The 25,252-nt window shown below is 36.4% G+C and overlaps 1 long non-coding RNA gene across 1 annotated transcript; it reads right to left on the bottom strand.

Moving 5' to 3' along the window:
• Positions 1-1,414: 1,414 nt before the first annotated feature.
• On the bottom strand, positions 1,415-24,965 carry LOC120224675. The gene is made up of 3 exons (XR_005526634.1): positions 24,862-24,965; positions 22,174-22,281; positions 1,415-1,464 (listed from the first exon to the last, which is right to left on the bottom strand). It is a non-coding gene; the product is annotated as an uncharacterized LOC120224675 (long non-coding RNA).
• Between the last annotated feature and the right edge of the window lie 287 nt (positions 24,966-25,252).

Genomic DNA, 25,252 nt, shown 5'->3' with positions numbered 1-25,252 from the left:
ACTTTGGATTCTGTGCTTCCCTCTCTCTCTGCCCCTCCCCTGCTTGCACTCTGTCTCCATCTGTCTCTCAAAAATAAGTAAACATTTAAAAAATTTTTAAAAGCAATATTTTATCTATTCTTATTTTCTTATATTTTGATTTATTATTCTTTCATAACTCATTAAATTGCATGATTAGCTAATTAATTTTATTCTTTCTTATTTTCTATGCAATTTCTTATTTTCTTCTACTTGTGCTTTATTGGTATCCCGCAAGTTTTTAACTTCTGTGTGTTTCTGATTTCAAATATGATTTCTTATTTGAGGCATAAGGTGTTAGAACTATGTTTTAAAATTTAAATATATTATTTTAAACTAATTGCATGTATAATGGTATCATTTTCAAAATATAATTTTTTTGAACTTTGATAAAATGAGATTTGTGGTAATGCATGCACTCATTTTTATAACATTGATGTGTATTAGAAATTATGTATGTTCCTCTAATTTTAAGGGGCCACATTCCATAAAAATTACTAAATAATTGCTTCATTTTGGTCATTGTGGTGAACTGAAGTGTCAACTGAAACTTTGTTTTCATTAGTAAGTGACCTATTCCATCTTTAGTTTGCCTTTTTCTCATACTATCTATTTCTCATAGAATATTGTTTAGCATTTTACTGACATATGTATATCCTTCTACTTTGGCTTTAATTTTTAGTGTAACCTTTGTTTTATGTGCATTCCATAAATAATATAGAGATGGATTTTTCAAAATTCATTTTTATACTCTTTAGGTTTAAATTTGTTATATTTACATTTGCATGCACATGTATTTTACGATTTTATTGTGTAATTTTTATTTCTTTTTTAATCAATGTTGTTCTTTTTTCTTCTTTGTCACTCTCTCTTTTTTCCCCATTTTTCTTTTTTATGTTTAGAAATTTCAGACAAAATGTTTCTTATTTTTCTTAGTGGTACGGATATTTTAACATGTATATTTAACAATACATAATCACAATATTGTAACCCTCCTTTCCAGTACTACAAAGATATTCAAGTGATTTTAATATGATTTCTATGCTCCCACATATAGATTTTATCCACTATTTAAATAAAGCCTTTATACTTTTATATTAGGTATTATTGTTACATACAATCAATATTTATAGAGATTCATCCACATATTTATAGATGTGCTTGCTCTTTGCTCACTCTTCTTTTTATATTTCAACGACGTTTGTTCTTTAGATTTCCCCAGTATGGGCCTTTTGGATGTAAACACAGCTTTTGTTTATCCTAGGATGTTTTTGTTATGTCTGCTGCTATAACAAACAAAACCTAATTTCAATACCTTAATATCATAGAAGTTTATTTCTCATTCATATTAAATAGAATTGACTATTCAGCAAGCAGCCTTCCATTTAGTGATTTGGGTATTTCTTCTTATCTTGTGTCTCTAACATTTGCTTGGATTTGAAGTTCCTGAAATGATATGGGTAAAAACAAAAAGAGTGAAGGATTGTTTAACTATATATTATACCAAGAAGTGGTGTGTATAAGCCCAACCACCTTTCATTGACCAGAACTCAGGCACAGGTCCACATAATTTCGAGGAAACAAAGGGGTAATAGTCTTACTATGTGCTTGGGGAGAATAAACAAGGTTTTGGTGAAATCTGAGTGTTCTCTGGTCATCTTTCTTTAGATAGATAGGTCTGTGTATTGAATCCAAGGTTCACAGTTACTTCTTTCAGAATTGTTGAAGATACTATTTCATTTCCTTCTTTTCTTGTTAAGCTTTTGAGATATCAGCTAACAATCAAAATGCCCTTCTTTTTTAATTCTTATTTTTATTATTTTTGTCTATATTTTTATTTTTTATGTTACTTTTTTCAGGAGTAGAATTTAGTGATTCATCACTTACATATATAACACCCAGTGCTCATCACAACTGCTCTCCTTAATACCCATCACTCTAAATGCCCTTCTAAGTGGCTTGTAAGTGGTCTTCAATATTTTTTTATTTCCTTATCTATCTGTCTTGCATACTGAGATAATTCTTTTAGTTTTCTAATGTGTTTCTCTCTCTCTCACTATATGTAGTGTATATGTACAAATATTTAGGTGTATTTATATATTTATGTGTATATATAAATATACTTCAGAAAGAGTCTTAATTCTCTTATTAACTTCTTTATAGAGGTATTAATTCATATGCTGTATAACTCATTTAAAGAATATAATTCAATAGCTTTTAATAATGGATTTTATTTTAATGCTTATTTATTTGAGAGACAGAGAGAGACAGACAGAGCATGAGCAGGGGAGGGGCAGAGAGAGAGATGGAGACACAGAATCCAAAGCAAGTTCCAGGCTCTGAGATGTCAGCCCAGAGCTCGACGTGGGGCTCAAACCCACAAACTGCAAGATCATGACCTGAGCCTAGTCAGGCACCCAACTGACAGAGCCACCCAGGAGCCCCAATAATGGATTCTTTTCAACACCAATTTTTTGTTTGTTATTGGTCTTAATTATCCTACTCCTCTTTAATAGAATCTATGTATTATTGTGTGTGCATCTGTGTGTGTGTGTGTATAACTTAATAATAATTGTTCCAAAATAGTTTCTAATATTTGGACTGTTATACTAAATTAATTGTATTCTGATAAAATTCATATGCCAAGTGTTTAAACTGTGGTCTTTTTAATCTCTGCATTATATTTCTTCACTTGCTTTGCAATTGGAGGCTAATTTTGACAGGAATTGTTTTGGCCTATTATTTTTGAACTGTTGTGTTCTCTTCATGCTGAATGCATTTGACCTTGCTTTTACATGAAACTTTTATTTGCTTTTGTCCAGTTGGTACCAAAATCCTTGATACCACCTATTTCCAGACAACAGTCTTTATCCCATTTACCTGCTTTTAATTCCCATTCTATTTCTGGTCTGAGTAGGTTTATAAGGCAGGGTTGTCCCATGTAATATTTGGTACATACTTACACTTAAAAGTGATTTGCTGTTTATATGAAATTTAACTGTAACTTTGAATCTTATAAGTTTATTTGCTAAATCTAGCAAATTTAGCCCAAGTATATGTTTCTTTCTTTCATTTTTCTCTTTTTGCACCAACTTTCTCTTTCTGAAGTGTTCAAAGAAAGGATTATGAGTCAAATGTGATATACTTATGTGATCTTGAATAGATTCATGCTTTATTTTTATAATCAGAGATATGGAGAACATACAAAGAGATCTGTCTCGAAACTGAGGCAAAAATAAGTAAAATCATATACCTACAGTTACAAAACCAGTAAAAGATACAGGATTTGAATCTAGTGGACTAGGGAATAATGTTTCAAGACACTACATTGTTTGGTGGTTTTGATATTTACAGGTTGTAATAGTAGACATGAGCTGGTTCAGGATGTACAGTAGTTCCACCAATTGTATGAATGGTTATTACTAAACCTGACACTATTTTGACTTCATTTTCTGTGTTTAAAGTGGACTCTGAGACCTGCAAGGAGCTCTACTTTAAAATTGTATCATTCTTTGAAGAGCTGTTTCTGTGAAATAGGATCTACTGCATACTAGTTTATTTGAAATTTTCTTTATTATTATTTTTTGCTGTTTTTATGCTTTAAAAATCTGTCATATTCCTTTGCCATATGTTGGTAAACTCTAGAAGGGCTCTCATCTGTTGAAAGTGATATTAGTTTTATTTTGCTTTGTTTCTGATCAGTTGCTTTTATTTTTGATGTGCAACTTGAATGTGTCAACTCATTCATCATTTGGTTTAGATACTGTCTTATTGCCTCTTTTTTCTTATGGTAATATTTTATATCATTTTTGAAAGCCATGAGTTTTTATTAGTCTTCAAATAATCCGTGGGATACAGAAAATTGAAGAGGCCCTTTATTTTTATAATCCCTCTGACTATAGTATTTTGTTATTTTCACTGTTATATCAAAATGGCTTTTTGCTTCTTCTTGAGATAAATAGGAAGAGAATGAGATGAGATGAGCAGATATTAGACAGTCAAAATCACATAGTGTAGTCATGGTTACCATTACTATGGCAAATGGGTGACTCAATCTACAAAGAATATATATTATATATTATATATAAAAAGATGGGTTGGCATTCTGTTAACACCTCCCTCAAAAAATTCGCATCTTTGACTGATGGAAGACAACTTATCATTTCATTGACATTCGTCAAGATTACAATGGCATGGGTAGAAACAAAATACAGAAAATCTAATAGGAAGATCTGAAAAGAAAGAGAGCTATGATAGTGGTCTGCTACAAGCTCTGTGTTGCACAGATTCACTCAATGTCACCATTCCCCATGTGCTTAAGTGATAGTAGATATTCTACAGAACTTACTATTTTTCCTTTAAATTTTTTAAAAAATCATTGACTATTAATCTAAACCAACAACTTAAATCACTGACAGTGAAGAATGCTGTCTATTCAACTACAGACCAATGAAAATAACGTTACTGTATTTAATGTGAATAACATCAAAGAAAACAATTGTTTTGAAGTCAAAATAATATTCATTTTGTATCAGTTTAAGAAATACTTATAAATTATCCAACAGTGAAAGTCAACCAGTCAGTCTATCCAAATATACACTATGACTTATGTGAAATTAGAACATTATATGATTTATAAGTTGAGTGTCAAAACCATTCAACTTATTGACTCCCCCTCTATCAGCATAGGTAATTGACAATTGAATAAATACGGATTATCACATTTTTATCAGATTCCCTATTTAAAGGAACCATCTGTATATTATACATTCCTAGAACTGTGGAAGAGGATTCAGAGTAGGGAGATTTTATTCCCATAAAACTGAAGCTTCTCTGTTGCCATTCCAATGGATGCTCAAATGAAGCTGCTGTATGGTCTGTAGGATTGGACTTCAACTGAAGTAAAACTCAGGAAACACTTTAAGGAAATCTAAAAAGTCAGCAGAGCAAGTGGAGCTGGGAAATAGTGAGCATACATTTCTGATCCATGTTATAAGAACAGCTGAATCAGTTTTATGTTGTATTTTAATTGTGGAGTTTCAATGATGAAGATCCCATTAATTCTAAAAGCAATGATATTCAGAGAACACCATAAGATTTCTGCTGTGTCATGGCAGAATACGGAGTAAAGCAAAACAGATAAGCCGACAAATGCAAATACTGTAAGGTGTCCTGAACAATGAGTGTAGAAATTCTTTGATGTCTATTCTTTCCAGTCAGCCTGCTTTGCCCTTTAACTTATTAATTGTTTTGTTGATAGTTTCATGTACTTTTCCCCCATGCACAGTTTTTTTTAATTGAAGAGGAATGGTTGAAACATTTCAGAAGCAAACTTTCTTTCAGCAATTACTAGTGCTCACTTTTTGCACAATAGTTTCTTAGATATAGCGGTTTATTCTATTTCACTATATATAAGCTTTACCAATATAAGTAATATAAGTAAAACTTAAGTTGGAAGATAGTTGATAATGATCCAGACTTATGTTTGAAAACATAGTTACAGTTAATAAAACACAAATCTATTGAATTAATCCAGTATATTAATTTTATAAATAGTTATATGCCATTGTGACTATAACTGCAAGGGGCTCAGTAGGTGAAAAATGGCAGGAAAATAAATATTTATGGAACAGCCATGTGGCTTTATCTTTAAAAGTGTAATAGAATAGGGGGAGCCTGGATAGCTCAGTTGGTTAAGTGCCAGACTCTTGATTTCGGCTCAGGTCATGATCTCACAATCATGAGATCAAGCCCTGCATCAGGATCGGGGCTGGATGTGGAGCCTGCTTAAAATCCTCTCTGTCCCTCTCCCTCTTCCTCTTCCCCGAGTGCTCTTTCTCTCCCAAAAGAATATTAATAAATAAATAAAATGTAATGGGATACAGATACAGGAGCAAATACTCCCAGATAGGGAATGAGAGATGTATTTGGAAATTTTTAAAGAGGACGGGACCCAGACAGGTGATTAAGGAGGAGTTGGGTCACATGGACACCTAAAGTAACATAAGAAGAGGCCTTCAAAAATGAGATACAGCACTAATGAAGGAGTTGAGTAAGGAGGAAACAAAATATCCTATTGCCTCTAGAACATATGATGAGAAAGCCTGGATGAAAAGCAGGGTTTGTTTGCAGGCAAAAGAAGCATTTTGCAATTTTTCTCTCTAGCCAGTGGGAGCTTAACTGATATTTTCTTTGCAACTAAGGGGCATAACATGATCAAAACTGTTTAAGAAATCTAATGTGAAGGGAGTGGTGAATGGATAAATTGAGAGAAGAATAAACTAGAACTATAGAAGTCAGAGAGGTGATACTGAAACTGGAATATTTACAAAACATGTGACCAGGTCTGTATGGAATGATTGGGATACAGTCACTACCTTATAAGAACTTCTCAACATTCTTTGAAGGCAGAAACTGTATTCTTATCTATTCACCGCTGGAGCAACAAAGGCTAGGACAGTGTGAGGTAGATAGTGGGTTTTCAGGAAAATGAGTCATGAATAAAATAACAATAAATGAATAAGCTGCCAATCAAAACAACCACATTAATCATGGGCCCTCAGGACCACTGGTCATGAAGTTTTATTCAGTGCTAAATACTCCCAATCATCTAAAATGGTCACATCCCTGGATGGCACATTTAAAGAAATTTTTAAAACATGCACTGCACAGAGTAAGAGCTTGGGAAATAACAACATTGGGTGAACCATTCCAACAATCATATGAGATGTTTTAGGGAAGGGTTTGGAGTTTTTATCAAGGCATGGGATGCAAGCATTGTCTAAAGCATTTTGAAAAAATTTTAAGGAAGTTCCTGAAAAGATATCAACAATATGTTTCTTCCCAATATGGTGTCAACTCATGAAATGGTAGTCACTGCACAGCAGTGATTCTCAGTTAAGGAATAAGGAAGGGTGCAAGCTCATTGACAGAACTCTGCTACCAGTGGAGAGGTTTCAAAAGGAGAAGCAGAAGTTAATGAGAAGAGCCCTTTGTGTTCCAGGTAGTCCACTGGCTGTGGCCTCAGTGCACAGAGCACGATTAAGAGAGCCACTTGCAGTTTTACCTTTCCCCAGCAGTCCAGGGCAGGCACTTTGATATTTCCTGGTTGCTTCCTGTTCAAAAGCTTGAAGCCCCCTGTTGCTTCCTCTTCAAAAGCTTGAAGATGGCTGAGCTTGTATCTCACACACACACAAGTGAACTTCAGTGCAGCAACATTTCAAATTTGGGGCTTGTCTTTGAAGTATAGTGGGTTGTACACATTGAAATTCTTGCCCCCAAAAGACTTCTTTTCTTGCAATCTTTGCTTCCAAGTAGCTTTACATTTTCCGTACCCAGTTGAATTTAGAGTCCACAGGCTGAATCAGTAACCTTAATATATTGTTGCCAACTTTTCCTCATTCTAGAGACACCACTACCTTTTTGCCTTGGCATCCAAACAGAAAGCCTATGCAGCATGTGTTGATTTACCTCTGTTTTTGTTTCCTATTGATATAGGAAGTTCCTCTAGTTAAGTTCTCCTAAGGAGTTAACACGGATGCCCATGTCCACCCATCCATTCCTTCTACCCTAAATGAGTTGGCCTGAGTCAGTTTATATTCAAAAGTGGAATGACATCATCAAGAAATTGAGAGCTAGGAATTGATGCATGCCTAATTCCCTCCCCAAGGTTTTCTAGAATTCCAAGGAATATTATTAGCTAACATAATATTACACAGAATAACATAGTATTAATAGATAACAGATGATTCTATATTAAAAGATAATAGACAGGGTGACATCATGCTTATTCACTTCATGGCGATCACTTCATGGAACACTGTGCACCTGCTTACCCAGTATCATGGGTTAAGGGTGGATAATAAGAAGCAGAAAAGATACACTGATAAAATAAGGAAGGCAATATTTAAAACATAAGATGAAAAAGTCATACCAAATGATATTAAAGATAAAGCATATTATAAATATCTTATTTTTACAAATAAAATAAATTTCAGCCAAAGACTTGGGATTATCTATGAATGTAAATAGTTCCACAATTTTCTCCCTCCTTCCTTTCCTTCCTTCCTTCCTTCCTTCTTTCTTCCCTTCTCCTTTCCTCTTTCTCTTTTCTCTCCTCTTCTCAATAAAACACACAGGGTACAAAATGCAAAAGGAGTAAATGAATATACAATTAGAAACACTTTACATCTCTGTTACTCAGCAACCAGAGAGCACTCTCCAGAAGCAGCCAATATTGCCAAGTTCTTGTGTATCCTTGCAAGACATTCTATGTACATTCAGCTGCATATGAATAAAATAAATTAGTTTTTTCAGTATCATTTTATACAGTTGGGAAAAACAAGGCTTTGAAAGAGTTAAATTATAAGCTTCAAGGTTATGTAGAAAGTCAACAATGAAGTTGGGGATGAGCCCAGATTTTGTAATGTTTTTCTCTAGGCATTGTGCCATCTTGCAAATTTTTATCCTCTATATGCCAATATTTCTGCCTTTTGTATGGATGGGCATATATCCAAGGGTTTTAAATTTGATTTTGGTTCAAAATCTCACCCTAAGAATAAATAAAGATATGAATCTTCTTCATATGCAACATTTCAATCTGGACAAGTAGGGGTGTTAGTTCAGGACTCTGTTTTTGTCAGGAGGACACTTAACAGCATCATCCTTAGCTTGAGAGACTACTTCTTTCAGAGTCATAAAATCCTACTTAGATGTCAAAAAATAAACAAAAATATACATATGGGATCAGTTTTCAATGAGAAAAGTTTAGTCAAATGGTTCAAAATTTTAAATGTTTTGATTAAATTTGGATTAAGACACATTTCTTCAGGTCCACATCCCAGATATTCACTCTGAATAAATATTCTCAGTTTCGTAAGTCCTAGCTCTTCTTAAGGACTTGCCTTGCCAGCGTATTTCCATTACATAGGATAGCAGAGAATGATTCCCATAAGAGATAATAGAAATTGGTACTGTCCCCTTGCTAGCACCTTAGGCACAAAGTCTTCAGAACCAAGTTTAAGTTTTAAAAAATGTACTAAGTATCAACATTCAGCAGATAAAATGTGGAAAATGAAAATATTTCATGCTGTCAGTTCCAAATATATAAAACATCCCCCTTCACCTTAAGAAAAAATGGCAAAGAAATAAATCTTCTTTCTGTTATGGCTTCCCAAATTTCTCTGTTGCGTGTCCTCTGACACCTTGGTCTAGTTTCCCTAAACGTTTCTGGCTGTGTCTGGTTATGCTCTTTATTCACAGCTTTTTGCCTCTATTCTTCTGATTGTTTTCATGTGGATGCTTAGTTCTTTGATTTGTTTTTAAACCATGGAACAAGGGCAGAAAATACATATTTGGAAAAGCAAGATGGTAAGGAGAAATATATGGTTATTTTTTTCCTCTGTCACCATCTTGTTTTTATTCCTCATTGGACAGATGAAGTCAGAGAAGACTATACCTGTTGCTGGATTTTCACCAAAAATCCTCAAATCTGATTTTTACCCCCCAGCAGAAAAATTAATTGAAAAAGGAATAGATATTATCACCTTTCTTCAGGTTCTGTGCCTCAGAAACATATTCTCCTTCACAATGATGATTTTGGAAGGTTTAATGCTTTAATTTCTTGCTTTGTTTTAATCCCACAATGAAGAGTCATAATAAGGGAACAACACTGTATGCACAACCTTGTAATTTTCAGTATTTTGGGAAATAGATATAATATGAAATTTAAAGCATTGATTCCAAATTGACTACTTTTAAAAGAACAGTGCTCATTTAGATGTATTTATTCATCTATGTTAATATCACATAATTCATACATCCATTTCTCTGCTGGTTGAACTCCACCAATTCTCCTATGATAGATTATGTACAAAGATGGCCATCAAAGTGACACATGACATTCCTTCCACAATAGCTTGCATCTATCCCTCCCTTCCCTTAAATCTGTGCTAGATTTATGACTTGCTTTGAAAATACATTTAGTTGAATTGAGGTTATGCCAGTTTTGAGCTCAGGCCTTAAAACTCATGGGAAATTCTGCTTTCATTCTATTTTAATAAAGAAATGCTTTACATAAGGAATATTTGGAGGCACCACAGTCTAAACATGAGTCAGAAAGTCAAAATAACATTTTTAAAGTATGCATGAAGTTTTCCTGTGTTTTGATACATGTCCTAAAACTCATGAAGAGATAAAGAAATTTCAGTATATCAATACAATAAAATGTTATTAACAATAAAAAGGGACTAGTTATTGATACATGTGGCATCATGAGGTATCTTAAAAGAGTATGATGAAAGAAAGAAGCCAAACAAAAAAGAGTACATATGTATGACTCCATTCAGGTAAAATTCTAGAAAATGAAAACTAATCTAGAGACAGAAAGCAGACCAATAGTTTCCTAGAGAGATTGAGAGGATTGAGTGGGGAAGAATTAGAAAGAGGCATGAGGAACCTTTTGGGGCCAAAATGTACATTATCTTGATAGTGGTAAGTACTTCAAGAGTTTCTAGATTTGTCAAAACTCATCAAATTATTTGTTATTTATTTATCTGTAAATTGAAGCATAGTCGACACACAATGTTACATCAGTTTCGGGTATATAACAGTGATTTGACAACTCTATGCATTATGCTGTGCTCACCAGAAGTGTATAGCTGCATTGGTCATGTTATCATACATCGCTGTTAAAATACTATTATTATATTCCCTATGCTGTGCCTTTTATTCTCATGACTATTCATTTCATAACTGGAAGCCTCTATCTCCCACTCCTCTATACCCATTTTGCCCATCCCTTTCCTGTCCCTCAAATTATGTACTTTAAATAAGTGCAGGTTAAAATACTTCAACTATACATTAGTAAATCTGTAAAATGACAAAGTAATAAAATGGCTATAATCCTTGTTTTTATTTCAAAGCATTTATTTATTCAACAGACATTTGATCTGTGTCAATGAAGGAGATACAATTATAAGTAAAACATATCCCTTCCATCAAGGAAATCAGAGCAGTGTGGGGGGACAGGAAAGACAATTATGCACTAATGTGTGTAAAACTGTAGAAGAACAGGGGTGCCTGTGTGGCTCAGTCAGTTAGGTGGCCAACTTGGGCTCAGGTCATGATCTAGCAGTCTGTGAGTTTAAGCCCCACATCGGGCTCTGTGCTGACAGTTCAGAGCCTGGAGCCTGCTTCAGAGTCTGTGTCTCCCTCTCTCTGCCCTTCCCCCACTCACGTTTTGTCTCTGTCTCTCAAAAATGAATAAACATTCATTTTTTATTTTTTATTTTTTAAAATATTTTTATTTATTTCTAGGAGAGAGAGAGAGACAGCGTGAGCAGGGGAGGGTCAGAGAGAGAGGGAGACACAGAGTCCGAAACAGGCCCCAGGCTCTGAGCTGGCAGTCAGCACAGAGCCCGACGTGGGGCTCGAACCCACGAACCGCGAGATCATGACCTAAGCGAAAGTCGGACGCCCAACCGACTAAGCCACCCAGGCGCCCCTAAACATTCATTTTTTAAAATAAATTTTTAAAAACCTGTAGAAAAGACACTAGAGTGATTGTTTTTTCACCCACTAGTAACAGATGAGTAGAACGATGTAATTTACAGAAGTTATAAGGAAACTCTAAGCAAAGAAAAATCATGCATAATCATTGAGTCAGAAAAGAAAGATGCCCTTCTTCAAAATAGCAGTAACTGAAGAATAGGCATGGTGGCAAAAAATGAGATTCAAACTGTGGAGCCTTGAATGCCATGATAAGAAATTTGGTCTTTATCCATTACATAATGGTGAATAATATGTTAAATTAAAATTAGATCTATATTAAAAAAAATAACTAAGACAGAGAGAGAAAGGAGGAAACTATTGCTTTTTTTCAAGAGACAAATGATGAGGCCTTAAACTAAGTAATGACAAGGAAAAGAACCATATAAAACATAGAGGTAGAAATGACAGGTTCTATGGGAGGTCAGATGATTTAATGGACATGGATATATTTTAAAGTTCTCAATCAGTATTTCATATAGAGTATCATTGAACTATCATTTCACTTTAATAATATAAGATCATAGATGCCTTTTTGTGTTATATTTTGGCTTAATGGTTTCAGACTAGATAGCCAAACTTCTGGTGAAATTTTAATTCAAAGAATGTATGCATTGATATTTTTATAGCTTTTATTATCATTTAAAGCTCAAAAAATAAATTTATGTTCTTCCACAAATAAGTTATTTTTGATAATCCAATATTTGATAGATGAAAGATTGTTATTGTTTGTAATCTTAATTTGTGTTTCCTTTTTTTTTTTAAGTTTATTCATTTATTTTGAGGTGGGTAGAGGGAGGGACAGAGAAAGTGTATCCCAAGCAGGCTCCACAGTGTCAGCACAGACTTGATGCAGGGCTCAAGCTCACAAACTGTAAGATCATGACCTGAGCCCAAATCAAGAGTCAGAAGCTTAACCGACTGAGCCACCCAGGATCCTCATAATTTGTACTTCTCATTATGTATATCATATAGGACATCTTCTCATACATTTGAAAGTTATTTATATTGACTTTTCTCTGAATTAAAACTTCAGATCTATTTCTAATTAAATTGTCAACCTTTTTCTTACTGACTTGCAGAAAACTCTTGATTGAGTTTTAAATATGCTTTCTGGGTTTGTCATTTGTTTGTTTGTCTTTAATTACAGTAATTGCTTTTCCATGTAGGAAAAAACAATTAATGTAAGATTCACTGTACTGAGGACCAAAAATAAAATATTATAGCAGAAATAGGAAGAAATTTTTATAAAATTCTTGCTTTGTCCTCTAAAAAATTCAAGAATATATTGGCTCTGAAATATGAGATAAAGATGATACAAGTAGGAAATATTGAAATGAGCTTTTTTGAGGAGCTAATAATACCCTAATGGGCATAAATAGATTAAAGAAAGAGGAATATAATACAATAAATGTGTCCTAACAATTTCTAAATGCATTCTAAAGTATAACTTGCTAATCAATGGAATATTAGTCAGCCATAAAAAAGACTGAAGTCTTGCCATTTAAATAATATGGATAGAGCTAGAGAGTATTATGCTAAGTGAAAGAAGTTCAGAAAAAGAGAAATACCATATGATTTCACTCAGATGTGGAATTTAAGAAACAAAAGAAACGAGGCAAGAGGGATAAAAAGAGAGAGAGGCAGCCAAGAAACAAACTCTTAACTATAGAGAACAAACTGATGGTTACCAGAGGGGAGGGGAGTGGGGGGATGGGTAAAATAGGTGATGGGGATTGAGGAGGGCACTTGCTGTAATGACCACTGAGTGTTGTGTGGAAGTGTTGAATCACCTGAAACTAATATTCATTATATGTCAACTAACTGGAATTTGAATAAATAGTTTAAAAAGATATGAGTATGCAAGATCAGAGGAAGTATTGAGGGGAGAGATTTGGATGAATAAAGCTATTATACAGAAAGAAAGAACAAAATGTACAAAAGTCTCTGAAGATTAAAGAAAGTATTTTGTGTCCGGGGATATGAAGATAGTTCAATCTGAATGGAATTATAGACTTCACCAAGATTGGAAAAGTTAGAATAAAGAGGAGTAAGCAATGCCCAGATCCTCTATGGACTCCACAGTACTTATAAGTTATTTATGCTTTATTCTGAGGAAAATGAGGAGGAAGTGCATATAGTCTGATTTGCATTTAGGAATAACCTTAAATGCCATGTTAAGACCACTTAGAAATTTTCTTTTTGAGCTTTTTTCATCTCAGTAAGTAGTCCCCTTAATAGTTACCATATCATTCCACTTTTACCCACATCCACTGCCCACACAACTATTCACCTAATGGAGAGCAATAGTTTCAGTATAAAATATCCTAGTCTATCCCATGTGACTCTTTCTCCTGGTTACTCTTTCTAATGGTTTGCATTGCCATGCTTTCAGCGTTGTCTTTATTGAATCTCTTTTCTACTACAATATAAATTCTTGGGTGCTCCTGGGTGGCTCAGTCAGTTAAGTATCCCACTCTTGGTTTCAGCTCAGTCATGATCTCATGATTCATGAGATGGAGCCTAGGTCTGGCTCCACACTGACAGCATGGAGCCTGCTTGGGATTCTCTCTCCCTTTCAATCTGTCCCTCCTCAGTTTGCATCTGTTCTCTTTCTTAAAATAAATAAATAAACTTTAAAAAATAAATAAAATATAAAGTTTGTAGAAGTTGTGTCAGTTTTATTCAGTTATTTTCTATCAAAATCTAGACAGAGCCTGGCACTTAGTACTCAATTAATTGGTGGTGAGTTCACTTTTGAATATTAGTTCATGTGTCTACAGAATATCCATTAACCGATGTATGATAACAAGTGACATATGTGGCTCTGGGACTCATGAAAGGGTAGAAATAAAATTATTAATTAGGGGTCAACTGAGAGTTTTCAAAGGAAGATGTGTGGAACAGCATAGAAGATGCACTAGCGTACACTTCAAGCATTTCTTTGTCCCATCTCACATGGATTTAGTCCACCATTTCTACAGCTATTGCCGCTGCTGCCACTACCAGCTCTTGGAGGTGTCATCTGACAGACCCCACCTCGACTACACGTACTCATCTCTTCTTTTCTGTCCCAAGACTTCTCTGACTAAGCAGAGTGGAGCACCTGTGGTTATGCTCAGCACTTACATATGGGTACAAAATTGAGAGTTCCACTGAGTTACACACGTGGCTGTCCTTGACCAACAAGATGGATTAATTGTCCTCTCTTCTATCCCTTGAGTGTAAGAATTTTGAGACTTCTTTTGCTTGAGCACCTCAAAGGATTCCAACAAGATTTGTTCTCACTTGCTTAAAGCACTGAGTTGCTTCATACCGTATCCTCATATTGGCTTTCCCTCCTTCCCTGTTTAATTCTTCCCAGACTCTTATTGCTGTTCCCTGAGATTACTTCCCAAATTAAACCACCTGCATGTTAGCCCAGTGTCTGCTTTCTGGAGAAAACCGGGCTAAGATTAACATTTAAATTGCAAATAAAGGGGGAAGATGCTAATGTAGACTCACATGGAATACTCGGAGAAAAGTACGAAAAATAGGAATGTGGAGTCATGGAAATAATAATGATGTTGATTAAAAATGGCACTCAAAAGGATGAGAATGTTAACATTCAAACAATGCTGAGAGGAATGGTAAGATGAGCAAAAGGTTTCGATCAAATTTAGTAGCAAGAAGCTCATGGACATCTTGAAGAGGACAATTTTGGTGGAGTACAGCAGGAGGAAGCCTGAGTGCAGTGAGTTAAAGAAAGATGAGGAAGGGGGCGCCTGGGTGGCTTAGTCGGTTAAGCGTCCGACTTTCGCTTAGGTCATGATCTCAGGGTTCGTGGGTTCGAGCCCCACGTCGGGCTCTGTGCTGCCTGCCAGCTCAGAGCCTGGAGCCTGTTTCAGAGTCTGTATCTCCCTCTCTCTATGACCCTCCCCTGTTCACGCTGTCTCTCTCTATCCTAGAAATAAATAAAAATATTTTTTTTAAAAAGGTTGAAAAAAAAAAGAAAGATGAGGAGGTAAACAAGGGGATAATGTAATTGTTCACAGCTTTTTGCCCCAGTTAAAAAAAAATCCCCTGGCGGGGGGAAGATCAAGACAAAACTCAGAAAATGATAAATGTGGAGGAGACACCATAAGGGCAAGGATACAGATTTCTGGGGGCACCTGGGTGGCTCAGTTGGTTAAGGTCTGACTTCAGCTCAGGTCATGATCGCATGGTTCATGGATCTGAGCCCCGCATTGGGCTCTGTGCTGACGACTAGCTCAGAGCCTGGAGCCTGCTTCAGGTTCTGTATCTCCCTCTTTCTCTGACCCTCCCTTACTCATGCTGTCTCTCTCTCTCTCAGAAATAAATAAAAAACATTTTTTAAAAAAGATATAGATTTCTGTTATTAACAGAAAAGGAATACTCTAAATATGATGCAATATAATGGATAATATATAGAATATATAGAATAGAATAGGAAACAGTTTAGATCACAGAAAGAGATTGAATTATTTTCTTGAAGGTATCCATCATCTAGAAGCTGATAAACTTTATGGAAAGGTATATGTGCCCAAGTATATCTTGACTCAAAATACTAAGTAGCCTGAGTGCTACAAAGAAAGTACATATTCAAAATGTAGTGATCATAAGAAATAATTTCTTTTTTAAAAAATTTTCATGACTTTGTTTTATTTTCAGAGAGAGAGGCAGAGAGAGAGAAGCACAGAATCTGAAGCAGGCTCCAGGCTCTGAGCTATCAGCACAGAGCCCAACGCAGGGCTCGAACCCATGAACTGTGAGATCATGACCTGAACCGAAGTCAGACGTTCAACTGACTGAACCACCCAGGCACCCCAAAATAATTTCAAAGCAATAATTTGTTAGAAAGTCAAAGGGAAAAATTAAAATGATAAGCGATCCAATATCTAAAACAAGCACAGGTGTAAAATAACACCAATAAGCTCCTCTAGAAGTATTTAAGGTTGATGTCAGAAAAAAATGTAAGGTAAGATATTTAATGCGTTATTCGAATAAGAGACACACTGTATCAAGGAAAGATGACAAAAATTCAAAAAGAAAATGATCCTCTCCTAAGACAACCATAAGTACAATTGCAAACATAATCACAGAGGGATATTTTTGGAATTTGATAATGATTGTAAAATACATGTTAAATTGAGAATAGTCAAGAAAGAAGTAAAAATTTTAATAAAATGGCATGTCATATTTTAAAATGTGCTATAGCTCAGGTGCCTGGTTGGCTCAGTTGGTTAAGTGTCCACTTCAGCTCAGGTCATGATCTCTTGGTTCATGGGTTTGAGCCCCATGTCGGGCTGTGTGTTGACAGCTAGGAGCCAGGAGCCTCCTTCAGATTCTATGTCTCCCTCTCTCTCTGCCCCATCCGTGTCTGTGCTTTGTCTCTCTCTGTCTCAAAAATAAATATTAAAAAAATTTTTAATGTGCTATAGTCTTCTGATAATTAAAGCCTATTGTATTCAAGCAACAGTGCAGCTTATTAATGGAAAAATTTGTAAGACTAATATAAAGGCAAAGGTAAGCCTCAGCATTTATATTGTCAGAACGATAGAATATGAAATCAGTAGTAAATGGATAGGTTACTTAAAGAATGGTGCTAGGGTATTTGGTTGCTATTTTTTTGTGAAAAATATGCCCTTTTCTCAAAAATAAATAAAGACAAATTCCAGGTAGATTGCATGTAAACATTAAAAATGTAACCCAAAGACATTTAACATCCTAGACAAAACTATGAATAGCTTTGTAAATTAGAGATAGTAAAGGCTCACAAAACATGACACCAAAGATAAAGACTAAAATTTAAAAATCTGATAGAAGTGATTACATAAAAATGTTAAATTTAAAAATTGCCTTGAAAAACACTATGCAAGTTAAAGGCAAATTATGAACCAGGACATTATTTGCAATATCAAAGCCAAGGAGTTGACCAATTCTTATATACAGATATTTTTCACATAATAACAATAATATATATCTATGATATATGCAGTACATACTACTTGACTAATAATCTAGATGTTGGAACTAACTTGTCATTTAGGTTTTGGCATGCTTTTCTCCATTTTCCCAATTTTCTTTACCGAGCATGTTATTTCCCACACATAATACAATAAATGTTATGAAAGCTAAAAATAATACCTTAGGTGGTTTCCAAAAATGATTTTTCCTTAAATTATGGATAGAAAGATGGATTGGATAAATACCGAATATAAAACAGCAAGGCTTGCATTTATTTGCCTAATGTTACTATGTTAGGTATAACCCCAGGCCACATCAGCCAAAGGTACAGTTAGCTACAAGATAATAATAAACCCCTTACATTTGGGAGTGCTTAGGAAGCACAACTCTCAACTCCTCTTAGTTCCCAGGTGTTCTATATACACCTGTGTCATATAGTTGAGTGGTGCAAGAGCAGCTGCCCAAGAATGTGTGTGCCCTGTAATGTCCCATTCACTTCCATGTAAAATAATTTCCTGGACAATATGCCTACAAGAGCAGAATGTTCTATTCTTAACACCAAGAGCTATTCTTGCATTTTGATAATGGCGTCAAATATATTTTATAACTGCTTCTTATCCTAAAATGTAAACTATATTTTAAAAAACATAGAACTTAATACATACATTTAAACTACCAGTACAACAGTGAGCATCCAAATAACTACCACACATTATTCTGTCATTATTAGTAATCATTTATTTCCTTTTCTGTAGACTTTGAGCATCTGTATTCACTCCTTTATAATTTAATGTAGGTTCGCCTCTTTTTGAATTTTGTAGAAAGAAAATCATTGGCATTTTCATCTTATGTGCTGGTCTATCATTCAATTTTATATTGGTAAATTCATCTACTGTTATTGGTTGTAACTTGTTTTTATTGTTGAAAAGTAGTTCTATGTGAAAATATAACTGTTTATCTCCTGTACTGCTGATAAACATGTGGATTGATTCTAGCCTTAAGCTATCACCATCAATGCTGCTGTAAAAAATGTGTACAAGGATTCTGGTATATATGCAAACACCTGAGTGATTTCTAGGTCATGTTAGCTCATCATGAACTTAACTGCATAGTAGAAAACTGTTTTCATTGTTACACCTATTCAAAGCCACACTTTTAGGACACTGTACATATTTGCCATCAGTTGGCAAACTGTGCTAAATATGGAGGTGTGTAGGTATACACTATTGTAGTTACAATGATAATTTGTCCTATTATTAACACTATTGAGTAACTTTTCTTGTATTTACTGTCATTTTCATTCCTCTTATGTAAAGTGCAAGGTTAGCCTGTTACCCATTGTTTTCTATTGGTTTTGTTTATAGGAGTTTGTTTACTTTTAAAATTCTGTTCTGGATATGAATAGGGTCCAGTTATATGTATTGCAAATATTTTCTCTAACTTTGTGGCTTCCATTTACTTTCTTTGACACTGTATTTTGGTGAACTAGAGTTCTTAATTTTAGATGAGTTAATTTATTGGTCTGTTCCCTTTTACTAGTATTTGTATCATGTCTAATAAAATTTTCATTACTCCATGGTAATGAAGATATCCTCTACATTAACTTCAAAATTTTTTCAATTTTGATTTCACATTTAGGTCTATAATACAACACAGAATAGTTTTTGTACATATATGGGAAGTTGTTGGTTTTGTTTGTATTTGTTTAATATCTTCTCTAAAGTATTTCATATAAGCCTGTAGTCTTTATCATATGGGGCCACTGATATCTGTGTTCTGTTAGCTTAGCGGTCAGCTAGTTTTAACAATTTCCTTAAATGCTTGGAACCAAGATGAGAAGAGAAGAGAGAGAGGAGAGAGAGGCAGAGAGAGAGGCAGAGAGAGAGAGGCAGAGAGAGAAAAGGAAAATAAAGAGAAAAATTCTCCCAGTCTTTACAGATTGGCTTCATATTGGTTCACTCCTTCAGTTATCCACATCTTTTAAAACTCTGCCTTAGCCTTACTTCCTATTTATGTGGACCTTGAAGGCCAGCCAGAGGGAAAGCTTAGGGTCTTCTCAAGCCTTTTCTGCACATGCCTTCAGCCATGTTTATGAACATGGACTTCTCCATTACCCAGTGTGTGTGAGTTTGTAAAAGCCCTTATTCTTCACTTACCTCTTTTCCCGACCTCTTCCTTTCAGGCTTTTTATCTGGGAAGCCTGTCTATTTCTTATTTATTTATTTATTTATTTTTACAAATAGGTTATTGTCAAATTACTTTCCACATAACACTCAGTGCTCATCCCCACAAGTGTCCTCCTCCATGCCCATACTCCCCTCCCCCCCACATCCATCAGTCCTCAGTTTTTGTCAGCATTCAAGAGCCTGTCTATTTCTTGTTACTTCTTGTCCCAGGCTGCTGCAGCCAGTACTTTTGCCTTTATATGTCACTGACAAAAGCCACCAAGTAAGCCACCCTAGCCCCAGGAACACTTTAATTCACAGGAAACAAAGGCAAGCCTTTATGCCAGTCTTTGAGGGAACCAGATAGTTCAAAACACAAAACACAGTTCTTTGAGACCTGGGCCCGTTTTTGCTCCATTTGGCACTAGCAACTATGAGCTGCCATCTTATGGCTGCTACCAATCTGGTAAGTGGGAAATGGTAGGTGGAAACTTTAAAATGCCACTTGTGCCCTTATGCAATGTAGTAGTTTTTTCTCTCTTAAGCTTTCCCCTAACTATTGTAAGATTTTTATTAAATTCCAAAATTCTAAAAATGTTGATTCTGATAGTGTTTCCAGCTTATTAGTTTTTTAGTGTGTGAGTGTGTGTCTTGGAAGGGTCAGAACTCCAAGATTCACAGCTCCTTTATTTCCAGTGATATCATTCCTCCTCACCTTTTAAAAGTAATATTGTCATTATCACTCAATTCAAAATATTCTATAGTGATTCTCGCCTCCACTGTGGGTCCCCTGAGCCTTTCCCTGAGGCCCCACCTTGGTGGTTGTGGGGAGAAAACTGGTGGTGCCCCAGTCCCTTCTCAAACCAAGCGTTGGAAATCACTCTTTTGGGTCCAATGTCCCTGTGCCCAGGTGTAGCAATGGTGGGCCATGTTCTAAGTCCCAAGCCCTGCCTTATTTCCAGATCTAGCTTTAATGATACTGCCCAAGATGTAATCCCAAAGGCCAGGCCATTTCCCAGTCAGGGTCGAATAGGGGGAGTAGGGGAGCAGTTTCTCCTGTGCTGCCTGGGACCCGGGCGCCCAGCCCAAAGAAAGTGCCACAGCTAGAGATAGGATCTCTCTCTGAATGCCCTGCGTAAGAGATGGGATAATAGGATCCCTCTCTGTCCTGGACAGAGGTTTTTCTCTTCTCTAGGGACTGACCTATGAGCAGTTTCAGTAGCTCTTTCTCTTCCCCTTGTCTTTCTGAGGCTCTCTATAGAGGGGGCTCCCTCCCCTCTGTGCCTCCAGGTCCCAGCCTGTTTTTATCTTCCCCAGTTCACAATCATTCACCTATGAGTCTGTCTTCTTCGTGCACCCTGTCACTTTTCCTCCCAGACTCTTGTGGTTCAGTGTCCTAGGGCTTCAGCCCTTCTTTGTTTGAGAGATGCGGGCAGGCTAGAAGTACGGAGCTCTCCACTTTTCCACCTTTATCCCTCTCACACAAGTCTCTTAGACAACTTTAAACTTTACAAATCATTTTCATGTTCATTATCTTATTTAGTCCTCGGATCAACTCCATGAGACAGGTATTATTTTCTCATTAGAAATGGCCACAACCTAAATCCTTAGTGATTTCTCACGAACAGTTGAATGTGAATGCTGAGGTTGGGTTTTTTTTTATATGGGAATGTTGGATGCTAAAATCAATAGGTATTTTCAGTTCAAGGTGACAGACTAGAAAAACACATTTACTTTCTGTTCCTCCTGAAACCATATTTAATGCAAGTGTAGAAATACCAAAATTAATACAAATCAAAGCCAAGAGAATGTGGAACTCATCAACCACAGAAAGATTTTGATACATTCTAAAAAGGCAAAAGTGAAATGCAGGACTGATGAATAGAATGATCAAGAAAAGACTTTCTAAAGAAGGGTTTGCACAAGGCCAGTCTGCTTCTGTTGAGCCCTGTTTATAGTCAAGAGAAGAGAAAATAGGGGTTGAAAACAAGGAGACAAAAGTTAATTTAGGGTGGAAAAGTTCATCTAATGAGTTTGATGGGTCACTCAATCTTCCCTCCATAGTAACCCTGTAGGAATTACAACAGATTATTGGTAAGGAAGGCAAGGGAACAGGGAGGGAGTGTTGAACCACAGGGTGTTAGCTCTGGTTCATTGTCACTACTACCATCTCCTTCCAAGACTACACATCCATGGCCTCATGGACTATAACTGGAGATTGTTGCTTCATAAATTGTCAAATGAGAAGGACTCTTCCTGGCAACTATAATTTGTGGTTCTTATCAAAGTATTTTTATTAATGATTAAATTAATCATTTAAAAAATATTTTGTCTTAACAAATTCTGTCTCAACATGTCTGCTTCTGCCCAGGCAAATTATCTCAGAATAACCACTTACCATCTAATATATTTTACCTGTAAGGACAAGTAAGAGAATGGTCTGTATTTCAAAAAAGCATCCTATCTGTCTACTCACATTTGACAAGAGAGGTCAAAAGGGAGATTTTTCTGGGCTATCATTACACAACTTTTTTTTGTATTGTCTTGAAGCCCCAACAGGCATCATATGCTTAATTTTTCCTTCCTGCAAAATAAAATGATGAAAATAACATGATTGTCATTTATTGTTTTCAACTATATCTGACATCCTTATCTCTTTCAGTGTTCTGATAAGAAATCTTTGCACAAAATTTGTACAAGCTTGCTATTTCTGTTGAAACAAATGCTGCCAAGAAACTCTTCTTTATTGAACTCAAATGATATCAAAGGGCTTGTGGTTAAATGTCTTATCTGGAAAAGATTTTTGCTCTGAGACACATTAGAAAGGACTTATAATATTTCTCCTTTTTTTTCAAGCAGAATTAGGGTCTGAGCAAAACATTTTGTGTCCTACCAACCCCCTAGTTTGTTGGGGATGAAAGTCCAAATTTGTTCTAACATACTATAGAAGCTCTCATAACCAGAGCACTAGAGATAATTTTGTAAAATATAAATTATGCCCAGCGCTATTTTAAGTAAAAAAAAAAAAAAAGACAGTAAAGCCTTGGTTCATGAGAAAAATTTGTTCCAGAAACATGCTTGTAATCCAAAGCACTTGTGTATCAAAACCAACTTCCCCATAATAAATAATGGAAACTCAGATGATTTGTTCCACAACCCAAAAATATTCATATAAAAATCATTATAATGCTGCACTATAATACAAAATAATAAAGAAAATACAAAATATAAAGAAAAATAAATAAATTACCCTGTACTTACCTTTGAAACCCTTTGTGGCTGGTGTGAAGGAGACAAGAGAGAAAAGGGTTATTGTGTAGGATAAGTGTCATTATCGCTAACGCATGTTGACTGCACTACACTATTAATAAGCTCTTGTCATATGCTCTATGTAATGTAACTGGCAATAAGGCAGCAGAGGAACGGGTCTATATTTGCAGGCAGCTGACCTAGAATGAGGCAAAGCATTCCTGAGCTTACTCTTGTATGGAAAAGCAAAGGACTGCTCATAGGTGCTTTGAAGTGACAAAAAAGACACCAGTGCCAGTTGTGGACACCTTCCAGTGTTCTGAAAAATCACTGATTCTGCCAAACACCTGGCCTGAGACAGAGCATCGGAGCATGGGAGAAGATCACCCACAATTCCACAGAGAAATAGAGAGACTCACAGAGACAGACAGAGAGAGAGAACCATTGGCTCAATTATGTGACATTTGGCATCATGTACTCCTTGTAGTGCAAGACATCCCTTGTTTACCAAGTTAAAATTTATCAGAAATTTTGACTCATCTTGCAGAACACTTGCAGAACAAGTTGCTCACAATCCGAGGTTTTACTATGTGTCTATAGATGTATATATAATATAATACATATATATAAAATTTTTAATATGTATTTTTTGCTGATCTATAGGATTCTTGGTTCTGAAACTTATGCATATCATGTCCTAGATATGCAACATCAGTCCCATGAGGAAGAAAACACTTCAATGAAGTAAACCACAGAAACGAGATTAAACTAGAAAAAGCCATTGTAGACCAAGATTTTTAAAACCTTCTTCCTCATGCTGAAGCTTCCAGCTCCTAGACAAGAATACATGTTTCTCTTGCCAGACACCCAAGCATATCTCTCCCTTCTTGGTCATAAGAATCTCTAGAATTCTGTTTAAGCGCCAACAATGTGAGGTGAAGAATGAACCTGGCTGGCATGCTCACAGTGACCAAATTGTGTTGACCTTTCTTTAATCCAATACGTTGCTCCACTCTTAACGTACAATGAATGACATACTTGCTTTCTGGACATTAGTGAGATGCCTTACCAGACATATTCCTAGAAGGCCAGAGAAATTGGCTTCTAATCCATATGGAATAATCCACAGGTGAATTTCCTCCAGGGAGACCACAAAGTATCTAGAATATAATCTCTTCCATTTTTACATATAGTCTTTACATAAATTTTATGTATTTGGATTCTTCTGAGTAGACCAAAGAGAAATTCTTGGCTTTAAGGCTCAGTTACAATTGTTGGATGGTACTATTCTTACCACTGGTGGTCTATGACCTACATCTTCTGATACCAGAACCCATTGTGGTCCCGATTATTTTATGATTTGAGCTTTTGTTCAATGAAGGCCTGGTCCTGGGCAGTGCCTCTCCTTACTGTATATATGGCACCTGCTAAGTACCCTAAGAACTAGGAAAAAGAAAAAGATGGTAACACGTGATGCATATATGGTAAGGAGGCACCACAGTTCAGAGTAAGAGCTCTGGGAGTCACTACCCTGGGCTTGAATCCCAACTAAACCACCACTTGTGTGACCTGAGGGGCGGTCTAAATTGTAAATGCTGTTTTGCCAAATTCCTCAAAAGGAAGAAAGCAAGGACCTGCCTGCCAGGAAGGGAGGTCGTGGGGCGCAGCATCCGGTCAGGTCAGGGTGTGGCAACCACTTGGAAACTGCCGCCGTCTGGAGGGCGATGCTGAAAGCCTGGGCAGCCCCAGCGAAAATGCAGCTGGCTCGAAGCCTCGGCAGGGAATCAGAGAGGGTCCGGGGGGCAGCGGGCACCTCCCTTGCAGCTTTGAGAGCCCCCCAGCACTCGTCTTTCTTGGGGGAAGGGCTGGCGACACACACCGAGGCGCTGAGGGGCCTGACAACCACGGCACTCACCTACAGTCCCCACGCTGTGGCCTTGCTGGTTGTCCACACACGACAACGGGCGCACGGACCAAGGGCAGCAGGCAGCCTATACCCCGCCACTGGCGACCGAAAGTCCCAGGCACTGGAGGCTAACCAGCGGGGCTCTGGGGCCTCCCCTTTGCCCTGTGCTGGGGCCTCCTGCCGCGCTGCGCGTGCGCGCCCTTCTTTGTGACGTGTCCCAGGGATGCATCACTAGGGCCAGGCTGGGCCGCTCAGGCTCAGTGCGTGTTTGACCACGAGAAGAGTAGGAAGCTCCGGAGGGGCTCTAGACTCCAACCTCACGGTGGTTTGACACACAACGAGCTCACTATGGGCAATCTCCCTAGTAAATGTCTACGTCTCCCACTCCGCCGCCGCCGCC

The sequence above is a fragment of the Hyaena hyaena genome, unplaced genomic scaffold (genome assembly GCF_003009895.1).
Source record: "Hyaena hyaena isolate Hyena2069 unplaced genomic scaffold, ASM300989v1 scaffold_1239, whole genome shotgun sequence".
Taxonomy (NCBI): domain Eukaryota; kingdom Metazoa; phylum Chordata; class Mammalia; order Carnivora; family Hyaenidae; genus Hyaena; species Hyaena hyaena.
This window is presented reverse-complemented; position numbering and strand designations above follow the sequence as displayed.